Below are 18,563 nucleotides of genomic sequence, written 5' to 3'. Positions count from 1 at the left end.
AATAAACATGGAAGATCATGAGCCAGGCCCTCCTGTCCAAAATCATGCATGATCTTATAAATGCTCGTCTGACTGGAAGGGCATAATTTCCCATACGCACTCAGCGGCAAAGTGACTGTCTCAAAGGGGTTCTTCACCTTTTTGTTAACGATGATCTACCCTTCGGATGGGTCATCACCTATTCATTGCATCATAATCAATGAATAGGTGGGAATTGCAGGGACACGGTCCAAAATGTTCCATTAAATTGCAGGCACGCGCTTTCCGCCTGGCCATGGCCACACGGCACGCACTGGTCTTTCACACCAGGCGCAAGCTGTCATTTCATGAATAACCGGCCTGTTTTGCCTTGCACACAAACCCTCCTTGTTGAAACACCCCACCGCCATTAGGTCAAACAGCCCCCACACATAAACATAAACCCACCACTTTGCCCCAGGGTCAAAAAAAATAAAAAAAAAAAAAAAAAAAAAAAAAAAAAAAAAAAAAAAAAAAAAAAAATAAAAAAATAAATTAAAAAAAAAAAAAATATATAAATAAATAAAATAAAAAAAAAAAAAAAAAGGGAAATTCATACAGTCCGCACGATCACACGCTCCGCCACGTAATAAATCACAGGCCTCATTTCGCACATCACCCGCACAGGCGCTGCATTATTGCATATTCACGCTATGATCCTCTCGGGTCATGCTAATGTTTATACCACAGTCCACTCTCGTCATACTACTTTCTGTTACCAGGTACACCTGCTCTTAAACGATTTTCTCCTTACATTTCGGATGGTCCCGTCACAAAAAAAAAAAAGAAAAAAAAAAAAAGAAATAAAGGACACAGACCAATACGTTCCATTGGATTGCAAAACGCACATTCCCACTTGTGCATGGCCATGCGCCACGCGCTGGTCTCTTCTCACACCAGGCGCAAGCTATAATTTCATGAACAACCGTCATGATCCTCCGGGTCATGCATATGTACCATGTACATTGTCACATTTCATCACACTATTTTATGTCTACCCTCCCCCTTTTTTCAGGCGGTCAACCTATATTGTATTTTGCACTACCGTGTATCCGGAGAATTTTCTTACCACCAGGTACGTTCACCTGCTCATTTAACAAAAGTCTTCCTTACATTTCGAATGATCCCGTTAGGGTCAGTGTGCTGGCCTTAGGGGCACCATCATCCCACTAGGTTACCCCCTTCTTGGCTTCGCCAGCAGTTAGTGGTCCCGCGAGGCCGACACCCCGCCTCAAACGTACAGAGGCACCCGCCCAACGCGCCACCTCGTTAGTAAGCCGCCTCGCGTGTTGCATAGAGAGGGCCTCACCTGTCACTCCCTTCCCCTAGTCCTGTCTTACAGTCACCGAGAGGCCAACGCTCCTGCCACTACCACAAGTGGCCTCATTAACCCCTCGCGCCAAATCATAGGTAGAGCCTCTCAAGCCGCTTGGCAAATTAGCAGGGCCTCATCTGTCACCATGCAAGTATAATTTTTTCGCCATCCGGCCTAGCTAGCTTGCCAGCACGATCCTGTGTTTCCCCAAGCTAATCAACTGTTTTGTTTTACCATGTCTCTGGAAGGGATAGAGAACTTCTCCCTACCTGGCACCCCTGCTAGATCCGTCACTGCTACCCAGGGAGACGGTCTAGCCAGTCCAGCACCCATCAGATCCTGGACAATCCCGCGCATAACGACGGAGTTAAGGTGACGGCTTGTTCCCTTCCCCGCCACGGCGAGGAGAGCAGAGCTTTTCCGGCTGCTGCGCACACCAATCGATAAAAGGGAGGCAGGGGAAGGACCTAGCCAGTCCAGCACAGGGGATATACATACCATGCTGTCCTCTCTAAATGTCATCCATGTCTAAAGTCAACGCCAGGTTGGAGAGGCTGGAATCGGTCACCGCGACCCTCTCCCTGGCAGGGCCACCACCGGCAGTGTCACCGGCGCCGGCCGGATTGCCAGTGATCACGTCGACCGTTAGCCTGGAGGACCAAGAAGTCAGCCCGGCGCACATAATACCGGAGGAGGAACCTGGGGTACCCGTCGCCACCAAGAAGACAGAAGGGCCAGACACGGTCATCACCTTTCCTGGGTACCCAGTTGGATTCAGCCTCAATGCAAGCCAGTTTGCCATCCGGGAAGATCCAGGACATTCTCGCCCACATAGACAACTACCTTCAACTCAGCACCGGCAGCCGCAAAAAACGGCAGTCCCTGCTGGGCTCCCTGATCTTTGCCATGCGCATCCACCTCAGGGTCGCTCATTTATATCACGGCTCCTGCACCTCTCCCCTTTTTTCCTACATGACTCGCACGGGTTGTCCCTGGATGCCCACGCTGCGGCAGGTCTAGGCATGTGGGGGAGATTTCTGTCCACCTGGAATGGCGGGAGCTTGTTTCTCCCTCAGCCGTCGGACTCTTCCCCCTCTATCTGGTCAGATGCTGCATCTACCACAGGCTTCGCGGCCATTTTTGGGAACGATTGGCTGTGGGGCAGCTGGCCTCCTGCAGTCCGGGATTTGGAGAGATTCTCCACTGCCTCAGTGCTTTTCAAGATCTACCCCATCGTGGCGGCTGCCGTAGCGTGGGGTCATTCATGGGCAAACATGTCGGTCCGGTGCTATTCAGACAACCATACGACCTGCCAGTTCATCAACAGGATCGTTCCAAATCTCTCACAATCGTGAGGTTTCTGCGGAGACTTCCTTGGTTGGCCACTTGCAATAATTTCTTCTTACATTGTTTCCATGTCCCGGGGGGTGTGCAATACGGCAGCTGACAATCTGTCTCGCGTCAAATTTCAGGCATTTCATCAAGCTCTCCCATCAGCGTCACCCACGGCCTCCATCACTCCATCATTTCAAACAGCTCATTCTGGATTAGAAGGCATCATGCGGCATAGCCAGTCTTTGTCCCACTTAGCACTATCAGACAATACACATAGAACATATGACAGAGCGTTCACACTATTCAACAGGTTCCTGTTGGAACACAACATCACGCACCCTTTTGTCATGACGTCTCTTCCGGGGTTGGCTTCTTTTGCCACCTCAAACTCAAATGTCATACAACACCATCAAACTATATCTCACCGGCATTTCAACATCATATGCTAATCATACACCCCAATAACATCAGCTTCATGTCCTCGCACCAGATCAAATCCATACTAAGAGGATTCAGGAAACGGAACCTGCACGTCCAGCCCAGAGGCTACCCATAATCAATCATATCTTCAAAGCATTATCCGACTTACTGGACGCCACGCCTCTTGAAACAGATGCCAACTCCATCATCAAAACGGCAATTTACTTGGCCTTCTACGGATTCCTGAGTTCCGGGAAATTCACTACAGCCTCCACGACCCGAACCTCACCTTGTCTTCTTGTCACCCACGTGTCAAAACACATGGTTCACTACATCCTGTCCTTACCTCACTCCAAGAATAGTCAGCACTTACCCGTCAACATTTCATATTACCCCACGCACAACAGATGGTGTCCAGTCAGGGTCCTGGATGCTTACAATCAGCGTCACAAGTTCTACCCTCTCAACCGCTACTTCAACTACATGGTTCGGTACTCACCACCACCACCTTCATGACCCATGTCGGGTCATCCCTCACACAACTAGGCCTCAACGCAGCCAACTACTCAGGGCACTCCTTTCGCATTGGAGCCACGTTCACGGCCTCCAGTGCCAACATCCTCACTCATGTCATCAGGGAATTGGGGCGCTGGGAGTCATCCGCTTACGTGCAATACATTCCCAATCCAACACAAGAGTTAAGAGTGGCTTTCCAAAACATGTCGGGTCAAGCTATTGATACATCAATTGGCTACAATAAACTGGTTTATTTCCATTTTTGCCCTCTTCTTTCTCAGGCCTACCTCATCCTCGGTTTCGGCACACCACAACCGACTGCACTCATTCCCTGCTTTCCCAGGGCTCTTCACTGTACTACCGTAAGCCCCTTACACAAATATATATATATATATATATATATATATATATATATATATATATATATATATATATATATATATATATATATATATATATAATAGAAGAAATGTGGGCAGCACCACTGTCAGAATAGTACAAACGGAGTGCCAGCGGCTGAGTAGGCGATCCACCTCCAAATGATATAGAAAAAATGAAATCCGCAGCACATCCAAGGGGTCAGAAAGTAAAAAGAAGCTTTATTCACCAAGCATGCGACGTTTCAATCCTCTCAATGGGATTTTTCTCAAGCAGTGACATAGTGGGCAGTGCAAAGTACATATTTAAACATATTGACACAATTAAACAATCACTGAGTAAATTACAGACATTTAAAGAAATATCATAAAAAATATAGCAAATAGCAAAGTTGTCCTTGAAAAAAAAGACATTTCATAACATTACAAGCAGTGTTACAATACAACCAATATCTGTATCAGATCCAGTATACAGTGTATAGACAAAACATAACAACAATCATGACTAATTCAGGTGCAAATCATAATAATAATCAAACTGTGCAGGTGTACCTCAGTGAAATGATGAATTTAGATCACGGGGGTGTGCGATGTAGACAGAACACATGGGTCGCGGCATCTCAAGTATGTCAATGCGCATGTCTCGAGGACCTTCCTGGGACTTCCGATCACATGATCACCCATTCTGGTCATTCGTTGTAATGCGCATGTCACAGGACCTGTGAGCATGTGACCACAGCATGTGATCAATCCTCCGGTCATGTGTATAAGTAAATCGTCCGGTCATGTGCTTCAGTGTGTCACATGATCGGAATGGACGAGCACCAGAGATACAAACGTTCAATGGTGGTCAAACCACATGAGAAAGTATGATTTAGCAATTCTATTTCCAACTATCGTTATGGGGGACATATATGCAAAATATGACGCAATGCATCTTCCTAAAAACATAAGATTATGTAAATAGGCATATGGAATAGTGGAACATATATGGCTGTGAGGGTGCCAAATAGCGGATCAAGGCTGCCTCAGGCGCATCGAATCTCAAGGGCAGTACCATCCATGAGATCCCAGTCAATGAGGGAGAGAAATATATATAACCGTATTCAACCGGAGGTACCGTTGTTGTATACAGGAAAGCTATAAGTAGTAGGCGGGTATACCGCCGCCTTCCTAGTAGTGTAAGAACTTAATTTATACGTTGTTGACTCACTCCCTAGTCCAAACGAGGAGATCAGTATGTGCGACTTATGTGGTTATCACAAAGTCCCAACCTGACTTGTCCCCCCTGTCTGTTGGATACCATCCCTGGAAATCCAACACGGCAGACCCGGGACCAACCTCTGGATTCCGGGGGTACATAGAGCAATATCTATAAAATGTGTAAATCCTATCCCCAAGGCTGATGGATCAAAAGGTCTGTCCAAATGTGAATACGAGTGCCTGAGTGCAGCAGCCGAGTCACGCCAGGCAATCCAGCATCACCCACACATAGTCAACCATCTGTATGCGAATTGAAAAAAAAGAGAAAGTATACAGGAAATCGACTATGTGTGGGTGGTGCATCGGTGTGAATGTGCCCCAAGCATTCACACCGATGCAATCTGGCTAATTGCATCAGAATGACCGGACAAGGGTCCGGTCATCCTGATGGATACAAAGAGCTCAGACCCAACAGAATCTGAGCCCTTTGTTGTATTTATCCCCAGCACCGCTGGAGATAATTACGCATGCGAGAAGAAGGGAAGAAGCCTCCCCTCCTATTATGCGCATTCCGACAGTGCGATTACTATCGCACTGTCCGGAATGCTAGGTGCAGCAGGCGGGAGATCAAAGGCTTCTCCCGCCTGTCTGGCAGAAGCGCGTCCCCGATGTGAGCACGCGGGCCGGCGCAGTGACGTCATATCGCTGCGCCGGCCCTCGTGGCTCGGATGGGCGCGCGCGCCCCCTGGTGGGTGGCGCGGGAGTGCGGGCCACCAGGGATAAATATCCGGTGGCCCGGCACTCAAGCAGTTAGGATCGGGGCCCCCACCTTGAGAGCGCAATCGGCGCTCAGGACAGCGCGGCCCCCCCCTCCTCCGGCTGAAGCGGGATTGCCCCCCTGGACGAACGAGCAGACCCCTGGACGCGAGCAATATAACAAGTATCGCCCCCTATTCCCCTATCCCACCAACGATCCACATCCCCTATCCCTGTACCCCCTCCCATATATCCTAACCCTATTACCCCTGGTCCCTTGCCTGCCCATGATTTAACCCCTACATTCCCTGATCCACACCCTGGGCCCTGATTAACCCTTGCCTACTGGGCACCCTGTTTCCCCAAACCCTTGCTTTATTGGTATCCCTATTACTGTGCCTTGTTTGTACCCCTGATGTCACTGGTTCACCCTTGTCCCCGATTCCCTGATCCTGTGCCCCTGATTGTATTTGTGGTTTACTTACACACCTGTAAGACCACAGTTAACCCTTGTCGCACCCCATAGGGATAGTATATAGTCAGGTGGGGTGGGTTGTTATATACTTGTATGTGTGAACTGTATAGTTAGTTTATGGGTGGAATTGGGAACGTGTAGTGTAGTTTAGGATTGTATATTTGTAGTGCTGTGTATGGTTAGTGTATTGCGTGCTTAGTGTATTAGGTTTTAATAAATACAGTTATATTTATACCCTTTGTGTAGTGTGTATTTGTTAGCGGTAGCGAGTTAGTAAGGCGCATGCAGCTAGCATAGTGATTAGTGTAAAGCATAGCGAAAGTATTGTGTATTGATATATAAAGGTATAAATGGGCGGAGTCATCAATAGACGGCTCCTCCCATTTATGAATATTAATATTTGCATAAATATTGAATATTCCCCTTTACATTGGCGAGCCAGTCCCACTGCTTAGATTTTGAAATCTGTGTTAGGTTTTGAGGCTAGAGGTCGGTTACACTGTCAATTATCAGGCAAGAGAGACGCGGTCAGTGGTCTGAGCGTCTAAGACCTGATAATTCGGACAGGTAACGCGACTCTACCTCACAGCACCAAACGCAGATCAAAATCTTTAGCAGAGAATCTATTGTCTATCTGTGAACTAATATTTTGCCATTTGCTTTACACGGTCACTGCATCGCTCAAGTGATTGCGAGGGAGAAGAGGACACGTCACTGAAGGAGATCCATCTTCGTGGGAGCGGCGTACAAGTACGACTAGTCGGGAAGAAGCGATCCGGGAAAATTGACTTCATCCAAGCAGCTGCTAGGACGAAGAGGTACGGCCCCAAGGAGAAGATGGACGCTCAAACGGTGAGTATGGACTTCCCCACACTACAACACTTGAGCAGACACAGCACATTTAACCCCATCCTCCCCACCACATACAAGTCAGCAGAAATGCTGTGGTCCGATTTGTTGGCACAGGCTTGTAGTTATGACAAGCTTTGTGTTAACAAACGGACGGTGTTGAACAAGTCCACCAAATGGCTTCGGATGCTAGCCAAACTAGTTCATACGTTTGAGGCCAGCATCTGTAAGCCAAAGGAAGTGGCGCTGGTGTCTCAGTCAACGGAGACAATTCCTCCGGCCATTCACTGCCAGTGCTGTGCCAGTAATTCGGACCAGGTTTCGGCATTGCAGGCACAGCTGGCAGAGAATGTGCAGTCTGTTGACCGAGATGCGCAGGTGGCTAGGATAGAGTCACAGTTAGTAGAGCTGCAGAGGCAGAAGGAGGAAATTGAGGCTAAGTTGACTCGGTCTTATACTGAGGTCAAGGCCTTCAAGGAGCAGACTGCCTCTACTGACGTGACTGTAGCCAAATTGAAGGCTGAGGTTGCTGTAAGGTCCCAGCCAATGTCTGGCATGCAACAGGTTATCACCAAGTTGGTGCCGGCCCTTTTTTCCGTAAAGCCAGGGTCGGAATCTCCCAAAACGTTGCCCTGTGCAGGGCCAAAAGGAGGGAGAGTAGTCTGTGACCGGTCTAATCATCATGTCAAGCCGGTCCAGACTAACAGAGATTTTTCCCTGACTTTGGGAAAAAGAACTGTCGTGAAGAGTGCGTCCCTGAGGATGGAACAATTCAGGAGAAGGGAGCACGGCTGCAGTGTAGATGGACCTGGGCCATGCAGAGCAAACTACAGATGTTTTGCATGTGGTTGCCTAGGTCACATAGCGAGACACTGCAAAACAGATAGGAACATAACACACAGGACAGGAAACCAAGTCACGTGTTTCAGGTGTGGGAACAAAGGACACATTGCAAGGAATTGCCCTTGTGCAAGTAATTGCAATGTGTCCAACAGTATCATCCAGGTAACAAATTGTGCAGTGGGGTCTAGTCAGCTTGGCCATAAAGGAGTTACCTCTCAGCGACACATGACTCATCAGGCGCTGAGGGGTCAGAATGGCCAAGCTAGGCTAGGCAACATTTGACACCCCTGTACTATTCGTTACACCGTTTGTTCCCTGTGTATGTCCATGTTGTGTGTTTTTGTTATCTGTTTGTAAGTTTTTCTTGATGTTGGTGGTAGTCCTTGTCTACGGATGTGTTCTACCATGCTGATTTATGTAGTTGTTGTAAGTCCCGTCTGCTGTTTGCGTTTCATTCTGTGTCCCCTTGGAGTGGAACAGTGTTATACTGTGGATCGAGAACGTACAGGCTCGCGAGCAGATAATTTCACACGGGAAATCCTACACAAAGGATGATGTGATTTTATTCTGGGCAGCCAAGGTCTCGGATCGATACAGATAACGCTGTTGTGCTCAAGGTTTTCGGTAGGGCTGTGTTGCGCTGGGGACTGGGGCGGACAGACAACATTGGTGTAATGTTGTGCTGCGCACTTAATTCTAGTCCGAGCAGGTAGCACAGCTCTGATAGGGATTGGACGCAGAGTGTTCGGCAGCAGAATGTGGACTGTGTTCTTGTGTTGTGGGGTCCTGGGGAGCCAGGGCATGACTATGACATTGGTTCTGCGGGCCTCCACAAGACGGGATCACAGGGGGAAATCAGCCTGGGTACACATGGGTGGACAGGGATGCGGTGCCATCAACAACAAGATGGTGCTTTGTCCACAGAACTCCAGTTATCCTAACCTAGTAGGGTGGCCATCCTTATCTGTTGGTGCAGAGGGATGTGTAGCAGAGGACGCGATCCTCTGAAGGTAGGGTGTTCAGACACCAGTGTTGGGATAACAAGGGGTCATGTGAGATAAAGGGCAGCCCAATACCTTTCTCTACCCATGGGTCAAAGGTATTGGTGCTGGGAATTTTTACATTTAATTGCACTGTTAGGGGAGAAATTCCCCCGGGAGCGCCTGGTATTTTCTTCTGCCATAGGTGTGATTTTATATGGAGCGGAAGAAAAACCCAGGAGATGCCACAGAAGAGGCCAGCTATTCCCCCTGACACTCTTGTGAGGCTCCAGAGGATCCCACTGGATTTTGGTAACTAAGCGACCTCTGCCTAGAGGTGTTCTAGAGAAGACTGTGCCACTATCCAGCGGGAGCATTATTTAAGGCTCTGGAGGAAGACTTGGGAGACGTTCGGGTGGAAGAACTTACCATCACTTGTTTCACCCAGTGAAACTTGTTCTGGTTCTGGTCATCTAGACTGTATCGGAGGGTCAAGGGACTTACTGACCAAATACACCAGAACCAGACAGAACTTTACAGAACTATCCGGAGGAGGAGGCTCAGGACATAACTCAAACATTGTTCCTGTAGCCAAATATTGTATGGACACACTTTGTTTCCTATGAGGGTTCGGGACGTATAACTTGTACTACCTTGAAACCCCATAGCACATTGTATTTATTGATTTTGTTTGTCTGTTGATTGTGTACCCATAGACACTCTAGGTGCAAATGTGTGACAGCCTATATTTGGCTGTACACATTTGCATCCTATAGTCATTTCCCATTGACACAGGGGTCTGCGACCTATCTGTGTCTTTGGAGGTGTAGAGATATGCCAGGTTGCATGAGTCTCTATGGGTACACATACATATAATGATTTTGGTGGTGTTGGGAGGGATGTGAAATGTGTTTTGTGTGAATGGGGATAAGGTTAGGTCACGATAGGGACAGGCATCCTTTGTTTGCCGTTTGCCATTTGCCACCTTGAACAGGTGAGGTTATTAAGGGAAGGGCTGGAGGTGTAGTGTGGCGGAGGTGTTCTCCGCAGTAGAATTTAGGTACTATGACATCACCGCTTAAGAGTTTGACCTGCCTTGTAAAGACCTATTAATCTGTCCACGGGAGAACCGCACCCATCAAGATGGAAACAGACGTTTGATAGAAGAAAGTTGGGACTGAGACTGAGGGTGAACCCGCTCCAGGTGCCTTGGAGGCGGGCCATACCTGAAGAATCGGCAGAATTACCGAGAGACTGTGGTCACTCCAAAGTGGGGGTGGCCGACACTAAAAGACTGTTAAAGAAAGGCCAGTTAACCGAGAGACTGTGGGTGTGTGGTATCCTAAAGATGTCAAGAAGAAGACTGTGTATCCTGTGGACGGAGGAGTAGGTTACGGTGAAGGGCAGGTCGGAGGAAGCTGGATTAGGGATGTCTAAGTACCTAAAGATCAGTGTGCACTACTGTAGCGGAGGGGTAGCACGATCCACAAGGTCTCCGCTGGTAGACAGGAAAAGCAGGCAATGATCCAAATAGGCCGGTACAGCATACAATCCTTCCCTCCCAAGAACTGTAACGGAACGCCTAGCACCCCGACCGGGTACCTCCGTCGATAGTTGCTCCAAGTGCTTCCAGAGGACTCCAAGCACTCCACTTGACCCCGTCAGCACTGCAGACCCCACGAACCGCCGAAGCTTGGTGGAGGTCTCGCCGTCTCCTACCCACCCTGGACCTATGACAAGGCTCCAGTGGGTGAACCTCTCCCAAATCCAGAGACAGGAACCAGGAACAGCTCTTACAAGAGCTAGGAGTTATAGCCAGGGGAGTATACAGCGTATAGCAATCCCCCACACATGAGACGAGGCTCTATGTTGAATGTAAAACAGGAACTCTCTTTATTTTAACACACAAGCATTTTATACACATCTTCCAACAAAGTTACCACCCCAGGGTTTTGTAAAAACAGCCAATAACCACGTACAATACACTCAGACACTCCCACACAAAATCCTCCCCTCTGTCCGTGATAGAATTACCTCACACTGGGTTGATGACTCAAACATACAATGTCCCACCCTTTACAATACACATAGACATTTAACACATTCCCAGACAGCTCAAGTCTGAGTGCATATCATTAGGTGGATGCCGCTCAGAATACACAAATACAATACAATTAGCTATCTGGGTCCCCTCACATAACATACAATACAATTGCATGAATGCTGGCGGTTTTCATGCAGCCAGTATAGGAACGTTACAGCCCACCTGAACCATATTACACAAAACATATATACGCTTGGTTCTTTAAAGTGGCATACACATATGCAATAACATTGTACATACAGGAATGACAATATACAGTGGCTGGGTTTGCCACAATGCTCCCCCAGAACCAAGCCGGCATACCCAGTTTGATCCTAACGGATCGGCTTGGGGATGTCCGGAGGAGTACTCAGAGTGGTTAGGTGGTGCTGTGGTGCGAGCCTGTTGCCGTGTCTCAACCTGATAAGCTTCATGGCTGATGGACTGGGGAACAAAAGCTGAAGTCAGCTCCCCCAGGTCGTTGCCCAAAATAACGTCTGCGGGTAAGTCCTGCATCAGGCCCACCTCCACATTCCCATTCCCCGCTCCCCAATTCAGGTGGACTTTGGCCGTGGGGATCTTGTAGATCGCTCCCCCTGCTACACGCACTGCCACGCCCTCCCCCGTGAGGTTGCCTTTGGGTACTAGGTGGTTGCGGACCAGCGTTATAGTAGCCCCAGAGTCTCGTAACCCCTGTACCTTTCTCCCCTCCACCTGTACCTCTTGTCGGTGCCCTTGGCGGTTGTCAGAGGCGGCTTGGATAGGGTTCACCTCATGTAGTGTGCCCAGGGGTTCCTCGGTGGAAGCTAGGACCTCGGGTACTCTGTAGGGTTCCGCTTGGGCACAATGAACCGCTGCCCGGTTGTTGGGTACCGGGGGGTTCCAGCTGGGCCGTGGTCGGTTGCGGGGACAGTCCCGCTGCATATGTCCCTGTTGGTTACAGGTGTGGCATCGTATCGGGGGGCGAGCTTGATACCTGGGGGTGTAGGTGTTATTGCTTACCCCCGGGCGTGCTGGAACGGCTGTGTTTACGGTTGGTACTGGTGTGGTAGATCCATAGATTGGTTTCGATTGAGTGCGCTGTTCCCTCCTGGTATCCTGGAACTCATCTGCTAGCTTGGCTGCGTCTTGTAGGGTGCGTGGCTTCCGATCCCGCACCCAATTCTGCAGGTGCGCGGGTATCCCGTCAAAGAACTGCTCCATTACCATGAGTTGGAACAGGTCTTCCAGGGTGTTAACTTGGGTGGCCTCCAACCACCCCTTTGCCGCTCGTTGTAGGCGGTGTGCCCATTCTGTGTGAGTGTCTCTGGTGAGCTTTTTAATGTCTCTGAACTTTAGTCGGTAGGCCTCGGAGGTAATCGCATACCTAGCTAAAATGGCCTGTTTTACTTTGGCATAGTTTGTACTATCCTCGTCAGGTACGGCACGATATGCCTCTGCGGCGCGACCAGATAGTCTCCCTGCCAGTAGGGGTACCCGATCCTCCACACTTATATTGTGCAACTGGCATAACCGTTCAAAATCCTGCAGGTAGTCATCTACCTCACCTTCCGCTTCCGAATAGCTCTTAAAAGCTTGGTAGGGAATTTTAGCTTTCCCTGGCAGGATGTTAACAGGCGTCGTAGCTCTTTCTCCAGTCTGCTGGTTCATCTGCGACCTCCGAAGCATGATGTATTCCTGCACATCTCCAAAAACTCGGTCAGCCATCTGGTCATATAGCGCTGGTGGAAGTAGAGCCATCCTGCTCCTGTATTCCTTCTCAAATTCTGTTGGCTCCTCCTCCCTTGGAGGTGCTGCAGCAGCCGCGGCTCTGTCTCCTTCCATTAGCTCTGTGATTAATATAACCTTTGTCTTGTTGCTGGCTACTGTTCCCCTTGCCTCCAGTAACTCTTTCAAAGTACTTCGTTTCAAAAGTGCATAATTCGTGCCCATTCACCGGCCGTTCGTGAGTTTCCACGTGTTCCCGGGTTCCGTTTTCAACCGAATGAGTAAACTCACGAATTGCTGCTTCCTTTCTTCTATTCGCTAGAATTCTGCCGAAAGTTGCTTTGCTGGGTAGTCGAAATCCCGTTGCTTGCCACCAATTGTAGCGGAGGGGTAGCACGATCCACAAGGTCTCCGCTGGTAGACAGGAAAAGCAGGCAATGATCCAAATAGGCCGGTACAGCATACAATCCTTCCCTCCCAAGAACTGTAACGGAACGCCTAGCACCCCGACCGGGTACCTCCGTCGATAGTTGCTCCAAGTGCTTCCAGAGGACTCCAAGCACTCCACTTGACCCCGTCAGCACTGCAGACCCCACGAACCGCCGAAGCTTGGTGGAGGTCTCGCCGTCTCCTACCCACCCTGGACCTATGACAAGGCTCCAGTGGGTGAACCTCTCCCAAATCCAGAGACAGGAACCAGGAACAGCTCTTACAAGAGCTAGGAGTTATAGCCAGGGGAGTATACAGCGTATAGCAATCCCCCACACATGAGACGAGGCTCTATGTTGAATGTAAAACAGGAACTCTCTTTATTTTAACACACAAGCATTTTATACACATCTTCCAACAAAGTTACCACCCCAGGGTTTTGTAAAAACAGCCAATAACCACGTACAATACACTCAGACACTCCCACACAAAATCCTCCCCTCTGTCCGTGATAGAATTACCTCACACTGGGTTGATGACTCAAACATACAATGTCCCACCCTTTACAATACACATAGACATTTAACACATTCCCAGACAGCTCAAGTCTGAGTGCATATCATTAGGTGGATGCCGCTCAGAATACACAAATACAATACAATTAGCTATCTGGGTCCCCTCACATAACATACAATACAATTGCATGAATGCTGGCGGTTTTCATGCAGCCAGTATAGGAACGTTACAGCCCACCTGAACCATATTACACAAAACATATATACGCTTGGTTCTTTAAAGTGGCATACACATATGCAATAACATTGTACATACAGGAATGACAATATACAGTGGCTGGGTTTGCCACAACTACAGTTCTTCCTGAACTTCCACCCAGGATGGGGTTGAGGGGGGGGGGCAAATATATCTCAACCCTTTCCCCCAATATATTGTCGTATTATATAGTCTGACAACAGGGGGATTGTTGAGGAAGGGTTGAGACATATATATATACATACATACACACATATATGCATGCAAACACGTGCATGCATGTATGATATATATGCATGCATTAATCACGTTATAGGAGGATGTGCGCGGATGTTCCCAGCATCTGCGCACATCTGCCCATGGAGGCCCCTGTGGGATACATGTGACCCCTTTTAATATATGTAGGGGCCTGTGCCCCCTTATATAATCTGTGCCCCTTTTAGATGTCCCTAATATTGATGTATACATGTGTATGGATGTGCCCCAAGCATCCATACGCATGTATATTTTACAATATTCCCCCTCCTACACCTGAAACCAGGCGCATTGGTGTGAATGTGCCCCAAGCATTCACACCGATGCAATCTGGCTAATTGCATCAGAATGACCGGACAAGGGTCCGGTCATCCTGATGGATACAAAGAGCTCAGACTCAACAGAATCTGAGCCCTTTGTTGTAATTATCCCCAGCGCCGCTGGAGATAATTACGCATGATAGAAGGGGAGAAGCCTCCCCTCCTTCTATTATGCGCATTCTGACAGTGCGATTACTATCGCACTGTCCGGAATGCTAGGTGCAGCAGGCGGGAGATCAAAGGCTTCTCCCGCCTGTCTGCCAGAAGTGCGTCCCCGATGTGAGCACGCAGGCCGGCGCAGTGACGTCATATCGCTGCGCCGGCCCTCGTGGCTCGGGTGGGCGGCGCGGGAGTGCGGGCCGCCGGGGATAAATATCCGGCGGCCCGGCACTCAAGCAGTTAGGATCGGGGCCCCACCTTGAGAGCGCTATCGGCGCTCAGGACAGCGCGCCCCCCCTCTTCCGGCTGAAGTGGGACCCCCCTGGACGAACGACCAGACCCCTGGACGCGAGCAATATAACAAGTATCGCCCCCTATTCCCCTATCCCACCAACGATCTACATCCCCTATCCCTGTACCCCCTCCCATATATCCTAACCCTGTTACCCCCACCAACGATTAACCCTATTACCTACCCCTGGTCCCTTGCCTGCCCATGATTTAACCTACATTCCCTGATCCACACCCTGGGCCCTGATTAACCCTTGCCTTGCTTGTGTAACCCTGGGCCCTGATTAACCCTTGCCTACTGGGCACCCTGTTCCCCCAAACCCTTGCTTTATTGGTATCCCTATTACTGTGCCTTGTTTGTACCCCTGATGTCACTGGTTCACCCTTGTCCCCGATTCCCTGATCCTGTGCCCCCGATTGTATTTGTGGTTTACTTACACACCTGTAAGACCACCGTTAACCCTTGTCGCACCCCATAGGGATAGTATATAGTCAGGTGGGGTGGGTTGTTATATACTTGTATGTGTGAACTGTATAGTTAGTTTATGGGTGGAATTGGGAACGTGTAGTTTAGGATTGTATATTTTTAGTGCTGTGTATGGTTAGTGTATTGTGTGCTTAGTGTATTAGGTTTTAATAAATACCGTTATATTTATACCCTTTGTGTAGTGTGTACTTGTTAGCGGTAGTGAGTTAGTAAGGCGCATGCAGCTAGCATAGTGATTAGTGTAAAGCATAACAAAAGTATTGTGTATTGATATATAAAGGTATAAATGGGCGGAGTCATCAATAGACGGCTCCTCCCATTTATGAATATTAATTGATATTTGCATAAATATTGGTGATTAATATTCCCCCTTTACAGGCTGATTAACAAATATTGAAATATTAAAAAAGGGGTATTCCCATCACTGACAATGGGGGGCATATCGCTAGGATATGCCCCCATTGTCTGATAGGCATCGCACCTACAATGTGAACAGAGCAGGGAAATGAATGGAGGGCCACTGAAAATAGCCTCAGCGCTCCCCGCTCAGTTATTGTTGTAGTTGCGGGTCCTAGAGGTGGGACCCGCACCTATCAGACAATGGGGGCATAGCCCAGTGCTATGCCCCCATTGTCTGTGATGGGAATACCCTTTTAAATTTCTAAAAAATGCAGCCACATATGAACTATGGAACGCAGATGCCTTTCAATGACCAGAGGACAAGCAACAAGTCATCCAGTTTCAGGAGCACTAATTTGAATAAAGATGCCCTTTTCCCTTTCATCTATTCCCTCTGTATTATTCTTTAGGGCTTCCAAGCTCTCTTTGATAGACTAAAGTAGGATATCTGAGGAAAACCACCTAAACCCTTTGTGCTTTATGAATGACCCTCAGTGGGGTCCAGACAAAGATAGATGACACCCACTTGACACAGAAGGGAGATTAAAGGGAACTCTGTGGTGTCAGTGTGGAAACTGCAAGCAAATGAGTTCTTTGGAGCAAAGTATTTGCTGCCATGAATTTAGATCAATGGATTGTATAAGAGAAGGTCTACGATGTGTAATAGAGCACAAAGGATTTCAAAGTAGAATTCATGTGAGAGATTTTTCAAGCCAGCACCCGTATGACCCAACAAGAATTTGAAAGAATTGAAAACAGGCAAGACTAAATTTTAAAAATTGCTTCCACGATTAATACATTTAATCTCCAATCACCCATCATGTTCGTGATCAAATCTGTGAAAAAGGTGGTCAGTGATGCATTCGTGAAGCGGTCCATGAGGGATCCGTACAAGTCCAACCACGAGCACCAGCTCCAATACAGAGGTTCTACACTGTTCTATCACTGATGTGTTTTGGCTAGGTTAGCATTTTCTCATTGGTGGTGGTCCATCACCCGGGAACCCCAACGATCAGCTGTATGAAGGTAAGGTGCGCAAGGCATAATGCATCTTTCTTGGAAAGGGTCACCACATTCCTGTGCCTTTTTGTGTTGTGTCGAAGATAAGAGAATTGTAACAGGACCACGAGGGAACTATACAGGATTCAGAGATGGTACTCAGAATACGCAATTGGTGACTTGCAAACTCAGTTTGTATCCGCATGACAGGTTCCCAGTAAATGAATACAAAACTGCATTTATTCAGTTCACATAAAAAAAATGAGTGAGAATAACTGATGTCCTAGAGTGCCATTACCACTTTTTGGCACTTTGCTGCCATCTCATATGTGCTAATGTGTATCATCTTATGTACTTCATACCATCTAATGTGCATATTCATTCATGAAACTGGTTATGTTCATGTAATTACCTGGTCCACCAGCAGATGGCAGCAACATTGGCAGAGCTAGCATCTCTGGAGAGGAATCTCCTAGTTCCTTCCAGCCCTCTTTAGAGAGGGAGGAGCTTAGTCAGCGTCTTAACCTCTCCCTACCGAGGGTAGTTAAGAGTAGGCCAGCAGAGCACATTCTGCTCTGCTAGACCCAGAGGCCCTGCCTCTGAAGTCTACATGGTTGCATGTCCCCTCCTGGGCTTGCATTGCCTAAGATTCCAAGCTGAAGCTAGAGCTTGAGGTACTCCAAAGCCAGGACAAGAAGTTCCTAGGATACAAGCAAGACAGACTACAGCTAAACCAAGTTCCAGCAGAAGAGGAAAGTTCCCATTTACTCCAGCTAGCATAGCAGAGCTGAGATTGTTGCAGAGAAGTATTTGCCTGCCAAAGATGAGCCAAGATACCATTTGGAAACCATTTGGATTACCTGGTTATGCCAAGTAAAAGCAACTGTTCAACGTTACTACAAAGTCTGGACTCTATTTATTCTACTCATCCACCATCCAAGTTCACCTACCCCTTTTTCACTGCTTCGAACCACACCACGTCTGGGATCCACAGATATCCAGGTAGGAACACCGTGACACGTGTACATAACCTCTACAGAGACTGTAGGCCACCCTGCACCACTCTGGCAATCCTACCCCTGGGTACCAACATTACCATCTACAAAGGGGACTCCAAGTCCTCACTGCTTAACAGCAGCTGGCGTCACGTTTACTTGCTCTATAAGAGATCCATTTCGTAGAAACCTCCTGAAGGGGCAAGAGATACCCCAGGCGTGGCCTAGGGGGGACATCGCACAACTTCCTTAAATAATTCAATTTTTATTAAACATAATTAAAATATAATAAATGATCATAATGGTAGGGAATCCATGTAATAGTGCCACTTAGCAATTCATAATTCAATAGCAAATATCAAATACTGAACGCCTAAAGTTACAAATAACCACCATCTAAGGGCTTCCTGCACACGACCGTATGGTTTTGCGGTCCGTTTTTAACGGATCAGTTTCCGTTCCATTTTATTTCTATTTTTTGCGGATCTCAAACATAAAATTTATAAACAGCAAGTACATTGAAAAATTGGGCTTCGCATAAAAACGAATACGGAAGACATACAGATGCACTTTTTTGGGGC

This window comes from Bufo bufo, chromosome 6, assembly GCF_905171765.1.
Source record: "Bufo bufo chromosome 6, aBufBuf1.1, whole genome shotgun sequence".
NCBI lineage: Eukaryota > Metazoa > Chordata > Amphibia > Anura > Bufonidae > Bufo > Bufo bufo.
Note: the sequence above shows the minus strand (reverse complement) of the source record.